Genomic DNA, 21,902 nt, shown 5'->3' on the forward strand with positions numbered 1-21,902 from the left:
CTGGAGTAGCACCTGGTCCCTTTGCTCGGTTCCTCCTTGGTGCACTGGCGTCGTATGCCGTCGTGTGACCCTGGTCGGATCGGGTGAATACCTAGTTAAGCCCCTCCAGGCATTCACTCTCCGGCACGGTCCAGTGGAATCACTACAATCTCACGCACACGCCGCTCAGCCCGGGCGTGTGCATAACAGGTTCCTTGCTCCATCTCATCGTGCTGCGCCTGCAATGCATCTTCTTTGATTGTGAGCAGAGAGCATTTCAGAAGACAGAGAAGTGGGATGGTGACGCTAATTATGGTGTCATCGCCGCTCATCATCTTGGTGGAGTCCTCAAAATTTTGGAGGATGGTACATATGTCTGACATCCATGTCCACTCCTGAGGTCTTATGTGTGGAGTCTGAACTGAATACCAACGGCATAGTTGATGCTGGTACTCAACAACTGCCCTCTTCTGCTCACAAATCCTTCCCAACATCTGCAATGTAGAGTTCCAACGTGTGGGGACATCACACACCAGTCTGTGAGCAGGAAGCTGCAAACGCTGCTGAAACACTGCAAGGGCGGCGGAAGCTGTAGCTGTCTTTCTAAAATGGGCACACAGGTGGCGTACTTTAACAAGCAGATCCGGCAGCTCCAAGTAGGATTTGAGAAACCACTGAACAACGAGGTTAAGCATGGTACGTGTGTGAGCTCGCCTCGCCTCAGAGCCGCCACCAGGTTCCGGCCATTGTCACACACGACCATGCCTGGCTGTAGGTTCAGCGGTGTGAGCCACAGATCTATCTGCTCTTTCAGAGCTGTCCAGAACTCTTCAGCATTGTGCGGTTTTTCAGCTAAGCCTATTAGCTTCAGCACAGCCTGTCGCCGCTTGGCCGAGGCAGTGCTGCAGTGCTTCCAGCTTGTGACTGATGTGGTCATTTCGGAGATGGAGGCTGAAAAGGAGGGGGAGGCTGAGGAGGATGAGGTGCAGGAGCTGTAGACTGTGGGGGCAACCCTGATTGACCTAGGGCCCGCAATCCTTGGCGTCGGGAGGACATGTTCCGTCCCAAGGTCCGACTGGGTCCCGGCTTCCACTATGTTAACCCAGTGTGCCATCAGCGAGATGTACCGTCCCTGCCCACAAGCACTTGTCCATGTGTCCATGGTTAGGTGGGCTTTACCGGTAACTGCGTTGTTGAGAGCATGGCTAATGTTTTGAGACACGTGCTTGTGTAATGCGGGGACAGCACACAGGGAGAAATAGTGGCGGCAGGGGAACGAGTACCAAAGGACGGCCGCCGCCATCAGGTTGTGGAATGCTTCCGTTTCCACGAGCCTAAAAGGCAACATATCGAGCACAAACAGTCGTGAAATGTGAGAATTTAGTAGTGTGGCCTGTGGGGCGTTGGCTGCTTATTTGTGCTTGCATTCCAAGGACTGGGGTATGGACAACTGAACGCTGCGCTGGAAAAAAAACATGGACGTGCTTCCTGATGCTGCTACTTGAGACTGTGCAATGACAGGTGCAGGGCAGGAGGCATCTTCGCATGCACCATGGACAGGGGATTGGCTTGCATCCACAACAGCGGAAGAAGCAATGGTGCCACCCGCAGACACAGTTCCTGGATCCTGGGGTTCGGCCCACAAAGTCGGGTGCTTTGCTGTCATGTGCCTGATCATGCTGGTGGTGGTCAGGCTGGTCGTTTTGCCACCCCTGCTGATGATGGCCTGGCAGGTGGTGCAAATGGCCTTTTTGGGGTTATCGGCAGAGTCTTTAAAAAACAACCAGACTCGGGAAGACCTAACAGTTGTACTGGCAACTTCCTTAGTGTTGGTGTTACGGGGAATGGTTGCCTGCCTTCTGTCTGCCGCCACCACACTGCTTCTTCCTGCCTGTTGGGGTACTCTGCCTCCCTCCCCCTGTGTGCTGCTGTCCTCGCTCCTCATGTCCTCCTGCCAGGTTGGGTCAGTTACTATATCGTCCACCACCTCCCCTTCCACTTCGCACCCTGGTCCTCCTCCTGACTTTCTGGCAATTGTGTCTCATCATCGTCCACCTCTTGTGACACTTTCCCACCGTCGCCTTCGTGTGACCGTGGCGGCTCAAATATTTGGGCATCGCTACACGCGATCTCCTCTTTCCCTGCTTCAAGTGGACCGGGCGAGAGGCCCGAACCTATAAATGGAAAAGTGAACAGCTCTTCAGAGTGTCCAAGTGTGGGTTCAGTTTTCTCTGGGTACTCATCATGGTGGGAGGAAGGAGGATCATGGTGAGGAATATGTGGTCCAGACTCAATGCTACTGAGACTTGACCGTGTGGAAGACAGGGTGATGGTGGTGGTGGCTAAGTGACTGTAAGGATTATCCACTATCCAACCAACAACCCTTTGACACTGCTCTGGGTTCAATAGTGGTGTGCTGCGGTCCCCTAGAAATTGGGATAGGAAGGTCAGGCGAGAAGATGTGGGTGTTTGTTGTGGCACAATTTCGGGTTGCCCACGGCCTTGTCCTCGGCCTCTGCATGCACCATTACCATCACGTCCAGTTCCCTGTCCCTTGCCACATGCCTTGCCCATTTTAAATGGAGGACAGTATCTTCCACGTTCACTACAAATGACTGAGTTTGGAGCGAACTTATATGTGACCCGTTTGATGGAGAAAACACAGTTTTAAATACCTGTCCTGTAGGTAAGTAGTTTAAACAGTAAACTGCTGTGAATTGCTTCACTGACACACTGACATTTTTTTTCAATGGAGGCCAGAAATGGCAGCAGTTTCTGAAAACGTATATGTGATCCGTGTGACGGAGAAAACACAGTTTTAAATACCTGGCCTGTAGGTAACTGTTTTGAACAGCAAACCAGTGTCAAAAACTTTGCTGACACACTGAAAGACATTTTTAATGGAGGCCAGAAATGGCAGTATTTTCTGACAACGTATATGTGAGCCGTGTGAGGGAGAAAAAACAGTTTTAAATACCTGGCCTGTAGGTAACTATTTTGAACAGCAATCTGATGTGAATTGCTTCACTGACACACTGAAAATTTTTTTTAATGGACGCCAGAAATGGCAGTATTTTCTGAAAACGTATATGTGATCCGTGTGACACAGAAAACACAGTTTTAAATACCTGGCCTGTAGGTAACTATTTTGAACAGCAATCTGGTGTCAATTGCTTCACTGACACACTGACATTTTTTTTTAATGGAGGCCAGAAATGGCAGTATTTTGTGAAAACGTATATGTAATCCGTGTGACAGAGAAAACACAGTTTTAAATACCTGGACTGTAGTTAAGTGCTTTGAACAGCAAACCAGTGTCAAAAACTTTGCTGACACACTTAAAGAAATTTTTAAATGAGGCCAGAAATGGCAGTATTTTGTGAAAACGTATATGTAATCCGTGTGACGGAGAAAACACAGTTTTAAATACCTGGCCTGTAGGTAACTATTTTGAACAGCAATCTGGAGTCAATTCAGAATCAGAATCAGGACTTTTCTCACCTTTGACTCGGCAAAAACTCTTACTGTAGCTCTTATTCATTCCCGTCTGGACTACTGCAACTCTCTATTTATCGGGCTCCCTCTTACTAAACTCTCCCCTCTCCAATCCGTCCTTAACGCAGCAGCCAGGATCATATTCCTCACCAACCGCTACACCGATGCCTCTTCCCTGTGCCAGTCATTGCATTGGTTACCCATCCAATATAGAGTTCAATTTAAAATTATCACGCTTACTCACAAAGCGCTCCATGCTTCAGTACCCCCCTACATCTCCTCCCTTGTCTCAGTCTACCACCCTACACGTGCCCTCTGTTCTGCCAGTGACTTAAAACTAAAATCCTCCATAATCTGAACTTCCCACTCCTGTCTCCAAGATTTCTCGCTTGCTGCGCCAATTCTTTGGAATGCACTACCCAGGACAGTTCGATTAATTCCCAATACCCACAGTTTCAAGCGGACCCTAAAAACTCATTTCTTTAGACTGGCGTATCGCCTCCACACACTATCTGTCCGTCCCAGTTTTCCCCCATATTAAAATCTTCAATTTCAGGTTCATACCAACCATGCACACAATAGACTCGGTCAGGACTGCACACATACTGGCAGGCGACCAGTCCATGTATTATTTATCCTATTTAGTATATCAAGGCTGCATTATACAATATATGTTCATTCTACCTTTTGTGTCTCCCCCATTTCCTCATAGACTGTAAGCTTGCGAGCAGGGCCCTCACTCCTTTCGATATGAAATATGCTTATTCTGTATTGTCTGTATAAGTGACGCGCCCCTGGGCCTGAGTCGCGCAGCGTTGCGCATGCGGGAGCCTACCCGGAGCCGGATCTGATAGGGGTAGTAGTCTCGTGGCGGTGACCCGGTCCGTGCCCAGGGAGTCAAGCTGAGTGGCAGAGTTTAGCAGAAGATGGTACGGTGTTCGACTACGCCACCCGTTGAATGCGGCTATGAGGCCGCCGCTGCAGGGCAGACCGCTGAGGCCGGTGGTACGATTGTGCAGCGTAGATGGTATAACCCCCAACGGGAGGGGTATGGCCTCAGGGCAGCCGACGTGTTTGAAGGGGGTAGCAGAATAGCATGCAGGTAGCAGGAACCACTCAGAGACGGTGCGGTGTAGTTCAGGGTCTTTACTGGTGGCAAAGATAGACCCTCCCGGAGTACTGGCTAGCGATCGGGGCCTGGTCAGTCCGTGAGCAGATGGGATCTCCCCTGGCCAGGCGGAGTTGTAGGCCTCCCCAACTAATTGTACTCTTCTGGCTACCTTGCTAGAGGCGGGTAAAAGTAGCCCACGTCCCTGAGTGTACCGTGTGGTGCTCACCCGTATGGCCGGTGACTCGGGGCCTTCTGGTAGCTTCCGCTCCACGACGGCGGTGCCGGTCCCTTGCGTGTGACCGTGCCTTCGGGTTTCTTGGCCAGAGGACCTGAAATCCCCTGCCGGTCGGTTTCTGCTGCTGGGTAAGGATTAGTCCCCACAGCCTCGGACTCCGGGTCCGGTGAGAACTCTTCAATCAGGGCGAGCTCTACAGCTTCCAGCCCCTGACTCCTTTTAGCACTGCTCCCACTGAGCTCCTGATCTTTCTTTCCTATAGCTGCTCCTCTCCAGACCAGACTATGTCTCTGTCTGGGACTCCTCTTCTCCTCTTTTCCTCCTCTCTAACCCTGCCTCAGCCCCAGTTTTTTATAGGGGAAGTTCTTCCCCTCCCAGGACTGGGCAGGAGGTGTGGCATGCATAGGATTCCTGACCAGGAGACCTCCCACCTGCTCCCAGACGTAATATTGCTATTACTGTGGAAACCAGACCCCTGGGGTGCCACATTCCCCCCTAGTGAAATTTAGTACTCCGGGGCTAAACATATTTTTGTAAACATAACAAGTTATAAACAGAAACAGTACAATAAAGAAAAACACATTAGGATGGTCACGGCGTGTCCGCAACCGGGTGCAGTTTTTGAAGAAAACAAGGGTGTCCATTTCACCAGAGAACAGGGAGCCGTAACCAGGTGGGGGTCTGTCCTACCCCGAGTCTTTAACAGTCTTAGTCCTTTCCTGGGTTACGCTCCAAACATATGTACAAAGGATTCCGGATAATCCATAAAGGACACCTATAAAATAACTAGAAATACACAATTATTCACAAGCAACAATAAACAGGTAAATACAAATAAAACAGTTTGAGCACTTTAAATCCTCCAATGTACGGGCAACTGGCCTCTAGTGACCCTAGTAGACCTACGGAGCTGACTGACTGGTCCTGAGCTACAGGGTGTAGGGGCTGTCAAAGGTAAACTGGGCAGCTGTCTACGGGCTCTTTGGCTCACTAGGGGCACGGCAGGCTCACTATAAGCAGAGGGTTGATCCTCCTGGTCTGCTTGTGTGGGGTCTTCTGCCTCCTGGACCGGCTGCTCTTCCAGCTCTACCTGTTTCTCCATAGGTACTTGAGATGCTGGTTGGAGGAAGGTGAGGACGGGTACCACAACAGCGCCATTGACTTGAGTCCAAGACCGAGGGAAGTCTCCGAGCACAGTACTGACCATATCTTCCCTTTCCTCTGCGGGTCGAGGGTCTTCTTGTTCTTCTTCAGGGTTCCGTAGCTGTTCGGGACACTTCTTCAGGTGATCTCGGGATACAATGGCTGTGGTTTCTCCTCCATCCTTACTGATTGTGCAGACTTTCGGGTTCTCATGGCTTGAGGGCAGTACGGTGTACGGGTCCTTCTCCCACTGGTCGTCCAACTTGTGGAGCCGTCTCTTCCTCTTCAAGACCTGCTCTCCCGGTACCAGGGGAACAGCGGGAGCATACTGGTTGTAAGTCTTCTCCTGTCTTTCTCTAGCTTGACAGAGACTTCGCTCCACGCTCTCCTGTACTTTCCGGTACTGCTGCTGCCTCTCCGTGTCCCAGTCTGCTTCTGGTGAAGTGTCCTCGGGTGTCAGGACTCCCATATCCAGGTCAACAGGCAGCTTACCAGGTCTTGCTCTCATTAGGTAAGCCGGGGTACAGTTGGTAGAACCTACAGGGATGTGGTTGTATAGGTCCACCAGATCAGGCAGTTTCTCAGGCCACAGACTGCGTTCTTCCAGGGGCAATGTTTTCAGAAGATCTATCACCACCTGGTTCATTTTCTCACAGAGTCCATTGGTTTGTGGATGATAGGGTGTTGTTCTTATCTTCCGGCAGCCATACAGAGTGCAGAACTCCTGGAAGACCTCCGCTTCAAAGGCAGGTCCCTGGTCCGTCAGCACCTGCTCTGGGTATCCGTGTGGACGGCAGAAGTGCTGCTGGAAGGCTCTAGCTGCTGTTTGAGCCGTTAAGTCCTTGACGGGGACGACAACCAAGAACCGGGAGTAGTGATCCACGATGGTTAACGCATAGACATAGCCACTTCTGCTGGGGGTCAGTTTTACATGATCCAAGGCTACCAGTTCCAACGGCTGCTTGGTGACGATGGACTGCAGGGGAGTCTTCTGGCTAGCACGGTCCTTCCTTCTTAGGTTGCATGGGCCACAGTCTCTGCACCACCTCTCGATGGTTCCTCTCATGCCTACCCAATGGAACCGCCCGCGCAGCAGGAACTCTAGCTTCTTCCATCCGAAGTGCCCAGCTCCGTTGTGGTATGCCTCCAGTACCATAGCCGCGTCTCTTCTTGGCACCACTACTTGCCAGATCAGTTCATGCGTCCGGGAGTTAACCATTCTGCGGCACAACTTCCCCTTGTAAAGGAACAGTCGACTCTTCTCAACCCACAGTTGCTTGGCCTCCTCCGGAGCGTCTGGGTCAAGGCGGGCATCTGGCTGAGTCAGCATCTCCTTCACCAGTCGGACGGCGGGGTCACTGTCTTGCGTTTCCGCCCAGTTGTAATGAGGTAAGGGGTTGAACGTAGCAGATTGCTTACCCATTACACGGTGGGAATACTGGATAGTCCCATGATGGTGGAACGCGGGGAGTTCAACTTCTTCCAGTTCCTCTGGATCTTCCCCTACGTCCGGTAGGTTTGGCATTCTGGACAAGGCATCCGCGTTGGTATTGGAGCGTCCTGCCCGGTATTTGATCGTGAACTCATAGTTGGACAGGCGGGCCATCCATCTCTGCTCCAGGGCACCGAGTCTTGCCGTATCCAGGTGTGTCAACGGGTTGTTATCCGTGTACACGGTGAACCGGGAAGAGGCGAGGTAGTGCCTAAAGCGTTCGGTGACTGCCCACACCACTGCCAGGAACTCTAGCTTGAATGAGCTGTAATTCTCAGGGTTTCTTTCGGTGGGTCGCAGTTTTCGGCTGGCGTAAGCAATTACCCGTTCTTTCCCCTGCTGGATCTGGGACAGTACGGCTCCTAGTCCGATGTTACTTGCGTCGGTGTAGAGGGTAAAGGGCTGGCTGTAATCAGGGTACGCCAGGATTTCATCCCCCGTGAGGGCCATCTTCAGCTGGCGGAAGGACTCTTCTTCCAGCTTCTCCCATCTGAAGGGTGGCTTCTGGTTCTTGGCCTTCCTGGACTGGCCTATCAGGAGGTCCTGCATAGGAGCTGCCTTTTTGGTGAAACCGGGAATGAATCTTCGGTAGTAGCCTACCAACCCGAGGAACTGCCGCACTTCCTTTACGCTGGAGGGGCTTGGCCATTCCTTAATTGCGGTGATCTTATCAGTGTCGGGAGCCACTCCGTCAGCACTCACCACGTGTCCCAGGTACTGCACCTTTGGTTTCAAGAGGTGACACTTGGAGGGTTTCACCTTTAGGCCGTAGTTTGCCAGGGCTTCGAACACTTCTGCCAGGTGTTTCAGGTGGTCCTCGTAGGTCTTGGAGTAGACGATGACATCGTCCAGGTATAACAGGACCGTCTCGAAGTTTCGGTGTCCCAGACAGCATTCCATCAATCGTTGGAAGGTTCCTGGTGCGTTGCAGAGTCCGAACGGCATGCAGGTAAACTCGCTAAGTCCCATCGGGGTGGTGAATGCGGTCTTCTCCCGGTCCGCCTCTGCTACAGGAACCTGCCAGTACCCGCTAGTGAGATCCAAAGTGGAGAAGAAGTTAGCAGATTTTTAAGCAGCCAAAGACTCCTCTATCCTTGGTAAGGGGTACGCATCTTTGTGTGTGATACGGTTGATTTTCCGGTAATCTACACACATTCTCATGGTGTTGTCCTTCTTTTTAACCAAGACTAGTGGAGCTGCCCAGGGGCTACAGCTATCCCTGACTGCTCCAGCCTCCTTCATGTCTCTAAGCATCCCCTTGGCGTGTTGGTAGTGTGCAGGGGGTACGGGTCGGTATCTCTCCTTTATGGGAGGATGGTCTCCCATGGGGATGTGGTGTTCTACCCCCTTTACTCGCCCGAAGTCTAACGGGTGTTTACTAAACACTCTCTCGTACTCTTGAACCACCCGATAGACTCCCTGTTTCTGGTGTGAGGGAGTGGAGTCAGTACCCAAATGTAGTTGCCGACACCAGTCCTCCATTGGTTTCTTAGAGCCGTTACCTTCCTCTGGATGAGATGGAGGCAAGGGTTCCACGGTCTGTACAGAATTTTGGTTGATGGTATACAATTTGGCTAGCGTAGCATACCGGGGCAGGTACACTTCCCTCTTCCCGATATTTATTATGCGAACGGGCACCCTCCCATGGCGTACATCAACCACCCCCCGTGCCGTCAAAATGGTGGGCCTACTGTCTGAGTAGACTGGTTCTACCATTGCCTGGTAATCTCTACCTCTCAGACCAATAGCTGCCCGGCACCAAATCATCATTTCACTTTTCGGGGGCATGGCAATAGGGAAAGGGTCACACATTCTCACGCTTCCTATCTCACCACCGGAGAGTTCCACCTGTTGCCGCCGCATCAGTGCCCGGATCTCTTTTTGGAGCACTCGCTGCTGGCCGGAGCTGGCGCTCTTGGCAACCTGTTGTAAAATGAAAATCACCTCTGCAAGACAATTTTCAATCACATTAGTTCCTAGAGTTATCTTTGGGTGACTCTCGCGCTTGTCAATGTCTACAATGATCAGTCCCTGTGCTGCCAGTTCGACTCTACCGATTTTAATGGTCATCTCTTTAAATCCGATCTGTGGCACGGGCTGACCATTGCTGGCAATGATACTCAAGTCGTCGTCAGGGTAGCGGGTGATATCCGAGTCATTCCAGTACTGCTTGAAGAGCACGTACGGGATGGTGGTGACCTGTGACCCGGTGTCAAGTAGGGCACTCATAGGAATGCCATCCAGTACCACAGGCAAGACTGGACGTCCTCCCACGTATTTGTCACGCCAGTTCGATGGGCCTGGTGATCTTATTCCTAGGGGTTGGCCCTCTACCCCAGGTTGTGCCAGTTTAAAGGACAGTACCTTGCCATATGTCCGGGTTGATTGCAGCGGCGGCAGATGGGTTGTCCGTCCTCGTTGTATCGGTCGCTGGGTCTTTCTCTGGCCGGTGGGGTCCTCCTTGGTCGACGCCACGGGATGTCCTCCAGTCCGGATGCCAGCTGGATCTTCCCTGGAGCAGAAACCTGTAAAGACTGCACAGTTCGGGTTAGCGCAGCAACGCTTTTAGCTAGCTCTTGGACCTGATGGTGCAGGTCTGGAGCCGGGTCATTGTTCAAAGCCTGCGCGTCAGCTCCCACAGGCCCTGCCGACAAGGGCGCCGCCTCCTGGTGGTAAGCGGTAGTAGGGCGCCTGTGGGTCACAACGCCACCCGGTGCCGGTTCTCGGAGCACCCGGATGGCTGTGTCCTTGAACTGTGCAAAGTCCAGATGAGGATCCTGTAAGGCCATTGCCCGCAACTGGGTTCGGTGGGCATTGCAATATAGTCCCTCTATAAATTGTTCGGTCAACAGCCTGTCCTCGTTTCCCACGCCGTCAGGGTCGGTCTGCTTAATGGCTCTCAGGGCCTCTTGTAGGTTTAGTGCATAGTCCCTTATATTCTCATGTGCTCGCTGTTTGCACCCGTAGAATCTAAGCTTAATCTCGGCTGAGGTGCGGGTATCAAAGGTGTCCTTCAGCCGGGTTAATATCCCTGCGACAGTCCTCCTCCCAGGTGGCCAGGACTTTACCTCCCTTTGGGCTGCCCCGGTTAGTTGGGCCACCAGGATGCTCACTTTTTGCTCTTCTGTGAGGGGGTACACCTGGAAGAGGCTATCCAGCTTTTCTCTAAAGTCATTCAGGGTATGTGACTCCCCTGAGTACTGGGGTAGCCAGGCTGTCCCCGGGATATAGGGCATGGTGAAAGGCATGACCGCAGCAGCGGCGACGCTGGCGGTGGCTGTGGCAGTGAAGCTCTCCTCCGTATCCGACATCCTCTTCCCCCCTAGTGGACCGTGGCCTACCTTGCGATGATCCTCTTCCGTAGGCCGCGGTTCCGCAGTGGATCGTCAGGGTTGAGGACCTTCCGTCGCGCTCCTGTGACGTCGGCGTCTGCTGGGCTCCTTCCAGGACCTTACGCAACGTCCGGACGTGAGGCGGGGCTTCAGTTCTCGCGCGCTTTCGGAGTCCATGCCCCTCTTTTTCCCGCGCGGCGTCTTCAAGATGGCGTCCAACGGCGGGAAAACTCCACGGATGGCGGGAAGAAGGCAGAAGATGGCGTCCAATGGCGGGAAAACTCCACGGATGGCGGGAAGAAGGTAGAAGATGGCGTCGGATGGCGGGAATCTTCACCACAGGTAAGTATAAGTCTCTTTTTCAGGCACGCAGTACCCGGTGGTTGCGGGCACGGAATCCTGCCGACTACGCCAAAGTTGACGTGCCCCTGGGCCTGAGTCGCGCAGCGTTGCGCATGCGGGAGCCTACCCGGAGCCGGATCTGATAGGGGTAGTAGTCTCGTGGCGGTGACCCGGTCCGTGCCCAGGGAGTCAAGCTGAGTGGCAGAGTTTAGCAGAAGATGGTACGGTGTTCGACTACGCCACCCGTTGAATGCGGCTATGAGGCCGCCGCTGTAGGGCAGACTGCTGAGGCCGGTGGTACGATTGTGCAGCGTAGATGGTATAACCCCCAACGGGAGGGGTATGGCCTCAGGGCAGCCGACGTGTTTGAAGGGGGTAGCAGAATAGCATGCAGGTAGCAGGAACCACTCAGAGACGGTGCGGTGTAGTTCAGGGTCTTTACTGGTGGCAAAGATAGACCCTCCCGGAGTACTGGCTAGCGATCGGGGCCTGGTCAGTCCGTGAGCAGATGGGATCTCCCCTGGCCAGGCGGAGTTGTAGGCCTCCCCAACTAATTGTACTCTTCTGGCTACCTTGCTAGAGGCGGGTAAAAGTAGCCCACGTCCCTGAGTGTACCGTGTGGTGCTCACCCGTATGGCCGGTGACTCGGGGCCTTCTGGTAGCTTCCGCTCCACGACGGCGGTGCTGGTCCCTTGCGTGTGACCGTGCCTTCGGGTTTCTTGGCCAGAGGACCTGAAATCCCCTGCCGGTCGGTTTCTGCTGCTGGGTAAGGATTAGTCCCCACAGCCTCGGACTCCGGGTCCGGTGAAAACTCTTCAATCAGGGCGAGCTCTACAGCTTCCAGCCCCTGACTCCTTTTAGCACTGCTCCCACTGAGCTCCTGATCTTTCTTTCCTATAGCTGCTCCTCTCCAGACCAGACTATGTCTCTGTCTGGGACTCCTCTTCTCCTCTTTTCCTCCTCTCTAACCCTGCCTCAGCCCCAGTTTTTTATAGGGGAAGTTCTTCCCCTCCCAGGACTGGGCAGGAGGTGTGGCATGCATAGGATTCCTGACCAGGAGACCTCCCACCTGCTCCCAGACGTAATATTGCTATTACTGTGGAAACCAGACCCCTGGGGTGCCACATAAGTCCCCCTTAAAATTTGTAAAGTGCTGCGGAATATGTTGGCGCTATAAAAATAAAAAAAATATTATTATTATTATTAATTACTTCACTGACACACTGAAATTTTTTTTAATGGAGGCCAGAAAGGGCAGTATTTTCTGACAACGTATATGTGATCCGTGTGATGGAGAAAACACAGTTTTAAATACCTGGCCTGTAGGTAACTATTTTGAACAGCAATCTGGTGTCAATTGCTTGACTGACACACTGAAATTTTTTTTTAATGGAGGCCAGAAATGGCAGTATTTTCTGAAAACATATATGTAATCCGTGTGACGGAGAAAACACAGTTTTAAATACCTGGCCTGTAGGTAACTGTTTTGAACAGCAAACCAGTGTCAAAAACTTTGCTGACACACCAAAAAAAAAAATTTAATGTAGGCCAGAAACAGCAGTATTTTCTGAAAACGTTATTATTATTAATTACTTCACTGACACACTGAAATTTTTTTTAATGGAGGCCAGAAAGGGCAGTATTTTCTGACAACGTATATGTGATCCGTGTGACGGAGAAAACACACTTTTAAATAGCTGGATTTTTGGCGCTGTAATATGGAAAGGACCTGGCTGTATTCTGCAGTGCCAACAAGCAAATGGCGCAGAAAAACGGTGTTCTCTGGATTGCTTTTTAAGCAAATTATGAGGATTAAGAAGCAAAAAAAATTATTCCTGGCCCCTGAGACCTGGGCCTATTTCTAGAAATATAACAGCAGCAGAAGGCAGTACTGGAATGGAGCCTCTTGTCCTATGTGCACTGCAGTCTGTTAAATACCCTGCCTGCCTGCCTATATACACTGTCTGCCTGATATCTCTGCAGGTGGATTAGTTAGTCTTCAAAAGGACTGTTTGTTAAGATGGATATGTGTAATGTATGGTTTTTCTCCCTACACTACCTAATACATGATTAAATCTCTCCCTTACACATCAGCAGCTCTCCCTATACTGTCTGATCCGGAGTGACTGTGACGAGCATGGCGGCGCCAGGTCTTATATAGACCTGATGATGCTGTGCGGCCAACCAATCACTGTAATGCCCACAACCAACATGGCTACGGCATTACAGTGCATGGCAGGCAATCCCTGCATGTTCATTGGCTCTCTAAAGAGCGCCAAACATGCAGGGAGGGGACCCGAGTTCCCGCCCGAGCAACACAGAAATACTTGCCGAGCGCCGAGCTTGTCGAGCACCATGATGCTCGGGCGAGTACCGAGTAGGAGCGAGCGCTTTCGCTGATCCCTATCCATGATCCATACCCTCCTCCTCTGATTCCTGATTTGTTCAGCCAGGTTGTAGGAGCTAAGATATTCTTCAAGTTGGATTCAAGGGGAGCCTACAATCTGGTTAGAATCAGAGAAAGGGACGAATGGAAGACAACGTTCAATACCCCAGAAGGTCATTATGAGAGTCTGGTTATGCCTTTTGGCTTGACCAAAGCACCTGCGGTATTCCAGCATTTCATAAATGATATTTTTCATCATTTGATAGGGAGGTTTGTGGTGGTTTATAAGGATGATATATTGGTTTATTTTTACTAGGTTCAATTGTGTTGTCACTTTTCGTCCAGGGGTCAAAAACTTCAAGGCTGATGCTTTGTCCCGGAGCATCCCTGGTGGTGGTGACCATGAGAACTCTGCCCCAATATTACAGAAAGGGGTAGTTATTTCGGCTCTTTTTCCTGAACTGGAGGGTGAGGGGCTAGAGGCTCAGGGGGACGCCCCTGCCTCCTGCCCTTCAGGAAAGTTATTTGTACCACCTGATCTGCGCCGTACAGTAATCAAGGAACATCATAACTCTGTGCTTGCTGTGCATCCAGGTGGTAACGCAACCGCGGACCTCCTCTCTCGTTGTTTTTGGTGGCTGGGGTTGCATTGGGATGTAATTGAACACGTAGCTGCTTGTAGTATTTGCGCGCTTTCTAAGGTTTCATCTTCGCACACCCGTCCGTCTGGTACTCTTCTTCCGCTACCTATCCCTAGCAGGCCATGGACACACTTGTCCATGGATTTTATTACTGACCTACTGGTTTCTGCAGGCAAAACGGTGGTTTTGGTAGTAGTAGATAGGTTCAGTAAAATGGTTCACTTCATCGCTCTACCTGCACTTCCCAATGCTAAGACACTTGCTCAGGTGTTCATAAATGAGATTGTGAAGCTTCACGGGTTTCCCTCCGATGTGGTGTCTGATCGGGGGACCCAGTTTGTTTCCAAGTTCTGGAAGGCATTCTGTTCTCGACTGGGGGTGCAGCTGTCCTTTTCCTCAGCCTTCCACCCTCAGTCGAATGGTAAGACCGAGCGGGTCAATCAGAACTTGGAGACATACCTCAGGTGTTTCATCTCCGAAAATCAGGAGGATTGGGCATTCTACTTACCGCTGGCAGAATTTGCCATCAATAATCATCGTCAAGAATTCACTGGCAGGTCACTGTTTTTCGGTGCATATGGTTATCATCCACAGTTTGGTACTTTCAGTGGGGGAAGAGATTCAGGAGTTCCTGAAGAGGAATGGTTCGCTTCGTTGGTCTCCTTGGTGTGGGAGGGTGTTCTGTGTAATTTGAAGACCATGGGTAACAGGTATAAATGTATAGCTGACAGATAACGCTTGCCAGGTCCGGACCTGAATGTGAATGACTTTGTGCGGTTGTCTACCAAAAATATAAGTTCCTTCTTGGAAGCTGGGACCTAGGATTATTGTGCCCCTACAAAATTACGGCCATCATTAATCCAGCAGCGTTTAGTCTTGAACTTCCTCGGGCCCTTAAGGTTCACAATGTGTTCCACAGGTCCTTACTCAAAAGGTACTTAAAACCTCTTGAGCCCTCACCTCTACCACCGCCCCCAGTAATGGTTGTTTGTAATTTGGAGTTTGAGATTTCAAGGATAGTAGATTCTCGTCTCCAACATCGTTCTCTGCAGTACTTGGTGCACTGGAAAGGCTATGGTCCAGAGGAGAGGACGTGAGTTTCAGCGTCAGAGGTGAAGGCTTCCAGATTGGTTCGCTCTTTTCACACCTCTTTTCCTGAGAAACCCGGTCCTGAGTGTCCGGAGGTCACTCATAGAGGGGGGGTACTGTCACGGGTGTGTCAGAGGTGACAGACAGTCACCCTGCTGTGGTTTGCAGGAGGTCTTCACGTTTGGCAATGCAGACAGCTGCCTAGATAGGAGGCTGTGTTTAGGACCCAGTGACTACCTCCCTTTAGTCTGGGTGTATATATACCTTGTGTGTCTAGGTGGGCGTCGCCAGTTATACTCATTTCTGCTTGGAACTTGGTTGAAGCAGCATCACATCCTCTTTGGACCCCTTGCCCTGTTGGAGTTCTTCTAAAGCTGAGTTATTATTTCCCTGTGTTGTCTTCTCCTTTTGTCTTTAGAGTGCTAGCAGAGGTTAACTAGTGCTCATCTCCTTCCACCCCCAGCTTTAGCCTTACGCCAGGGACAGTAGGGCGAGGCACGTGATTTACGACAGCTGCGGAGGCTGTATAGGGACATTAGGGGAAGACAGGGTGACGCTAGTCCAGATTAAGAGGTCACCTCTTCTCCCTTTCCCTAGTGTCTGGGCTCTCTTTCACTTTCCTCTCTGTGTTGCACTCACACCTGATGAGTGGAGCAGGAAAAATTCTAATTCACCTGCCCGCAGTTATTTTCCCAGGCAATTCAATTTGTTAGGAAGTTACTCCCTGCAAATATAACGTCCCTCATTATGCTCTGGTTTCTGTCTGGATCCCAGAGCATAGTGAACATAAGAATTAAAAAATAAAATAAATATTTAAACGCCGCTTACCACTCACCTCTTCATCCCTCTTGTTCCTCACCAGCATCCTTAATGTGCTTGTTGTATATTCAGATCACCACAGCATGCGCCTAAATCCTCGGGCTTCTCACGCTGGGTCAGAACTTCTGGCTTTAATGAGGCCCGAGAGGGTTCTTCACATGCATCATGACGTCATCACATCATGAACTTTTGCATGCATGCAGGGATTTCAGCTCAAGTGGCAGCGATTTGAAGATGCGGCTAGGACCAGAGAAGTGCAGGGGCCGGAGAGGTGAGCAGTAAGGTTAGTATAAGGAATCTTTTTATTCTTTTACATTTTGATGGCCTATCCCGATTATAAAAAATGGCGTATCCTGGCTGAAACTGTACAGAAGTGAATTACAAAAAAATCCACATTTTGACGAATTGGAATTTTACAAAAACTAGTGGAATTTAATAACACTCAAATTTATTTGCTCATCTCTAGCTCCAATATATTTAAGTAAAAGTAGAAAGTATGAAAATGGACAAAAAATGTCTAATCTTTGTTGCATGTGCATACAGCGGGTAAAATAAGTATTGAACACGTCACCAATTTTCAAAGTAAATATATTTCTAAAGGTGCTATTGACATGAAATTCTCATCAGATGTCGGAAACAACCCATTGAATTTACACAGGCAAAGCCCAGCTGATGGGAGTATTCATCTGCCGGCGCCTGCTCTATAAATTAAAAAAAAATGGAGTGGGTTCCCCTATATTTTTTATAATCAGCCTGGTAAAACTGACAACTGCGGGCTGCAACCCACAGCTGTCAGCTTTAGCAAGGCTGGTTATCAAGAAGAGGGGTCCCCGTCGTTTTTTAAATTATTTAAATAAATACAGTAATTAAAAGAAACAGCATGGGGTCACTCCCATTTTTGACAACAAGTCAAGTTAAAGCAGACAACTGGGGGCAGGTATTCTCAGGCTGCTAGGGGGCCATGGGGATACTGCCCCCCTCCAGCCTAAAAACAGCAGCCCCCAGCCACCCAAAAAAAGGCACATTTATTAGATACGCCAATTCAGGTGCTTTGCCCAGCTCTACCCACTTGCCCTGTGGCGGTGGCAAGTGGGGCAATATTTGTGGGGTTGTCCGGTAGCATCAAGCTCACAGATTAGTTATAGTTATATTATAAATAAAGACACACCCATAATAAATTATTTTATTTGAAATAAAACACACACATTTTATTTTTTCATTTAAAAATAACAAAACACAGTTATACTAAGCTAACACCTAATCCCCGATGCCCTCGGGGAACGCAGCCTCAATGACCGGCGGTGAACTCTATGACGTCACCGTTAGTCACTAAGGCTGAGCTCGCAGCAGCTAATTCCTCAGTGGTTTTCAGCTGGGACGGTCGCATCTTCGCACCGTCCAGGTTGAAGACTATTTATACCTCTGGGTCTCCTGGTAGCTCTAGTGCTGGACTGTTGAATGCCGGAGTGCCGGGTACTGAGTGCAGCTCACATCATTGACGCCTGGTCTCCCTGAGATCAGAGCGGCCAGGCGACAATGATGGGAGTTTTAGTCAGCACCCACAGTGTACTTTAGGTGGAAAATAAAGAATTAAAAAAAAAAAAAACTGTGAGGGCTTCCACGTCATTTTCATAACCAGCAGAGGGAAAGTCGACCATTGAGGGCTGATATTACTTGCCAGGATAAGGGCCATTAGCCCAAAATGTTCCCTGGCTATTAATAACAGCTCACAGCTGTTTGATTAGCCTTTGCTGGCTATATTACAGGGGAACCCAGAAAATTTTTTACCTGGGGTCTCCCTATAAAATCTAACCAGAAGCCCCCATTACTAACCCCATAGTCAAATTGTAAAAAAAAAACACAAACACCCAGAATAAAGTACTTTATTTGAAATAATGACACAGACTCCTTTATTGATGATTCTCAATTTACCAAAAACAATTTTACCTAACGCCCAATCTACAGAAGCCAATGTCTCCTGTAAACAATAAAAAATAAAAAATAACCATATCCCTCACTTGTCCGAAGTTCTGTCCGATGCCTTAATCCATGTCTGGGATGAATAGTTTTCAAAATGGACGGTGCGAAGAGGCGACTGTCCCAGCTGAAAACCACTGAGTAGTGAGCTGCTGTGAGGTTAGCCTCAGTGAATAGCGGTAACATCATAGAGTTAGGGATAGGGAGGTGGGCCACTTGCAGTGATCTCACTGAGGTCACCACAGTTCATTGCCCCATCTGGGAATGCAACCTCAATGACGGTGGTGAACTCTGACGTCATCGCTAGTCACTGAGGCTGAGCTCACAGCAGCTCACTCAATGGTTTTCAGCTTGGACAGTTGCATCTTGGCACCGTCCAGGTTGAAAACTATTTATCCTAAACTTAGATTACAGTGTGGAACAGAACTTCAGACAGGTGAGGGATATTGTTGTTTTTTATTTTTGTTTTCTTACAGGAGACGAGGGCATTGGGGATTAGGTGTGTATAACTGTGTTTTTTATTTTTAAATAAAAAAGTAAAATTGTGTGTTTTTTATTTCAAATACAAGACTTTATTTTGGCTGTGTCTTTATTTATGATATAACTATAGGATTAGTAATGGAGAGGCGTCTTATAGATGCATCTCCATTACCAACCCATGGTCTTGATGTCACCGGACAATACAAAGGTGACATCAACCCCACAAATATTACCCCACTTGCCACCGCCACAGCAGGTAAAGCTGGGCAAAGCACCAGAATTGGCGCATCTAATTGATGTGTACTTTCTGGGGCGGCTGGGGGTTGCTGTTTTTAGGCTGGGGAGGCCAATATCCATGGTCACATACTAGCCTGAGAATACCAGCCCCCAGCTGTCTGCTTTAGCTTCTCTGTTTGTCAAAAATGAAGGGAACCCCATGCCATTTCTTTTATTTATTTAAATAATTTAAAAAAATGACGGGGACCCCTCCAGCCTTACTAAAGCTGAGAGCTGAGGGTTGCAGCCCGCAGCTGTCAGTTTTGCCTGGCTGGTTATCAAAAATACAGGGGAATCCACGCCATTTTCTTTACTGAATTATTTATAGCGTAGGCGCTGGCAGATGAATACCCCCATCAGCTACACCTGCTCTCGCTGTTATCTGCGACAGCAGGCGTAGGCTGGTGGGTGTAGTAGTCCTATCTGCCGACGTCTATGACCAGAGCTAAACTTTTTACCTCCTGTCACATCTGCGGGCTCACACTGTTCGTGTGTTTGCCCATCACTAGCCATAATCACACCTGAGCAATGCATGTGACTAGTTTACCCATAAAGGAGGTGTCTTGAAGCTGCCATCTTTAACAAGCGCTTTTGTATGAAGTGTGAAGATCTGAGGTTGTGGGTTGTATTAATCACCAAGGCAGGTTAATGATGCAATTATTTTTATTTCTTTTGTCTCACAGTCTTACAGCAACTGTGTGTAGATGGATACAATAAGATGCCTAATAGAAATACAGCAAGGTGACAATGTGGTTATCATCCCTATGACAATTCTCCTATTATAAATCAGAGCATTCAGCAGGAGAGAATATATACTACAATTAAAATATAACTTTTATTAATATACCAATAAAATGATACCTAGGAATCAGGGACACAAATTAATCTAAGGTGCAAGTGCTAAATCCAAACAATTATACTATAAAAAATGGTACATCTGGACTAATGTACCCCACTCCAGTATAGAATATAATTTATATGTAGGTATAATCCCAACGCGTTTCATCCCCAATAAAGGGGACTCATCAGGGGATATAAAGTCATAATGGGTACTGGTCTCTGCAGTGGCAGGTGATCAGAAGTCTGACTAGTGTCACTACTCTCTAAAATAGTTGTGTCTATAGCACATTTAATCCACCACTTTATGTATTCCCAGCAACAACTACTGGTGTCTGATGTAATTTCTGGTTTCTAGGTCAACCATATTATCCATGAGGGAAGATTCAGGTATATACCTATTGTGAATATACCATGATGCGACCGTTGGACCGCATCATGGAAAGCACGGACTCTTACTTCCGAGCCATGCATTATAATCACCTCACTTCTGGCCACTGTGTATGTACAGAATATGCCAGGCTGCATCAAGTGCCGCCCTATCCTAGGCCCAAATGTATCGCGGTCACATATTTGGCCTCGTCATATCCGGCCATGCCATATGATCGCATAATGCTCGGTATCCAAGGGCGACCGTGTGACTTCCGGCTGTGCCATCAGGCAACTTTATATGCGATCGCGGCGTATGGCCGCGTCATTTCCGGTCGCGTCACATGGCCGTATCACATGTTACCATCCCACGTGATCGAACACATCATGCCCGGTACTCTAATGCGGCCTTATTAGACCGCAGCGTAGAGCCGCGTCTCATACGTTAACACCATGCAATCTAGTCTTTTTCTATCACTCCAGGCGGCCATTAGAACCACCGGATAGTGTAAGAACCCGCACAGAGTGACATTGCACCAATGTCTCCTAGATCAAAGACATGATTCTAGTATTGTAATGTACAGTAGTTACAGATAATAGAACAATTTAAAACCCGAATATAGTAAAGGCCAAAAATGGACAGACTTAAAGTTAAAAGTTTACTGGGGACACAAGTTATGTATGTTGCAGAGTATATAGCTACATACTATTAACGGCCGTAAAGGGGGAATAGTAGAATAGCAACAGTATGCGGAAAAAAAACCTGATTCAACATTGGATATAAAAGAGGGTTTACTGTAAACAAACCAAATCAATTTTGGCCGAAACCACTGCAATCTTGGTCCCAGATTGTCTTAAGTAAATAAACATTGTCGAATATGCCTTTATGCAGGCTCAATACAGCAGCACGACACTAAGAAAAATTTTCATTTTCTTTTTATGTATATGTGTGGAGTAGGAGGAGAGTGGGAGGAGTAATTAAAACATGGAGCATGAGGAACAATGCAGAGGGGTGATGGAAGGGGGAAAGGAAGGGGGGTTTGTTTAGGAAATGAAAAGAATAGAAGACCAGACCAGGCTAGACTAGATACTAAATTAAACAACAAAAGTTCAATTGATTGTTCTTTGAGATCATTAGGTTGATAGGTGTCCAGCTGGAAAATCCACCGTAACTCCCTTTGAAGAATAATTTTATCAAAATTACCCCCCCCTTACAGGTGGTTTCACCTTGTCAATACCCATGAATTTAATAGCTTTGTGATTACCTCTATGTAATTCATTGATGTGCTTCGCCAGTGGGGTATCTCTATTGTTACGAATGTTTCCTATGCGTTCCCTCACTCTCCTCCTAAACTCCCTATTTGTCTTACCAACATAGCTTTTTCCACAACAACAACTGGCCTTGTAAATCACTCCTTGAGTCTTACAATTAATGAAAGCTTTTATTTCAAATGTTTCGCCCATAACGTTATTGCAGAACTGTTTTCCTACTAGAACATGTTCACATGATACACAATTCCCACACTTAAAAGATCCCATTGGTTTTGCTGGTAACCAGTTTTTACTGGTCGATGGGGGAGAAAAGTGACTCTGTACCAGTCTATCCCCCACCGATCTGCTTTTACGGTACGTTATCTGGGGGGAACATGCTAATGATATACTTGATGTCATCATCCATTCTTAGTATACTCCAATGTTTCATGAGGATCTCTATAAGGGCTGATGCCCCATTATCAAGTGTACAGATAAGGCAGACCAAGTTGTTATCCTCATTCTTTTTACTTTTCGGTACCAGTAATCCCTCTCTGTCCCGGCTTACAGTTACAGCATGATGAAAAGCTTCCCTCAACACCCAGTCAGGGCATCCCCTGTCACGGAATCTCAAGCGTAGACCATCCG

At 48.8% G+C, this 21,902-nt stretch overlaps 1 protein-coding gene across 3 annotated transcripts in view; it reads left to right on the forward strand.

The window, feature by feature from the left end:
• The window catches only part of LOC141160833 (uncharacterized), a 65,427-nt gene that overhangs the window by 23,719 nt on the left and 19,806 nt on the right, over nucleotides 1-21,902 (forward strand). Inside the window, exon 2 of one of the 3 annotated variants that reach the window (XM_073645624.1) lies at nucleotides 16,137-16,347. The exons of 1 other annotated variant lie outside the window; for it this stretch is intronic. The gene's annotated coding sequence lies outside the window, so the exon portion shown is untranslated. Of the gene's footprint in view, nucleotides 1-16,136; nucleotides 16,348-20,368; nucleotides 20,512-21,902 lie in introns of those variants that run through there. One more of the 3 variants, XM_073645623.1, reaches the window with a different exon arrangement.

Source organism: Phyllobates terribilis, unplaced genomic scaffold, assembly GCF_046119375.1.
Source record: "Phyllobates terribilis strain yellow unplaced genomic scaffold, ASM4611937v1 Scaffold_9__5_contigs__length_417890890, whole genome shotgun sequence".
Lineage (NCBI taxonomy): Eukaryota > Metazoa > Chordata > Amphibia > Anura > Dendrobatidae > Phyllobates > Phyllobates terribilis.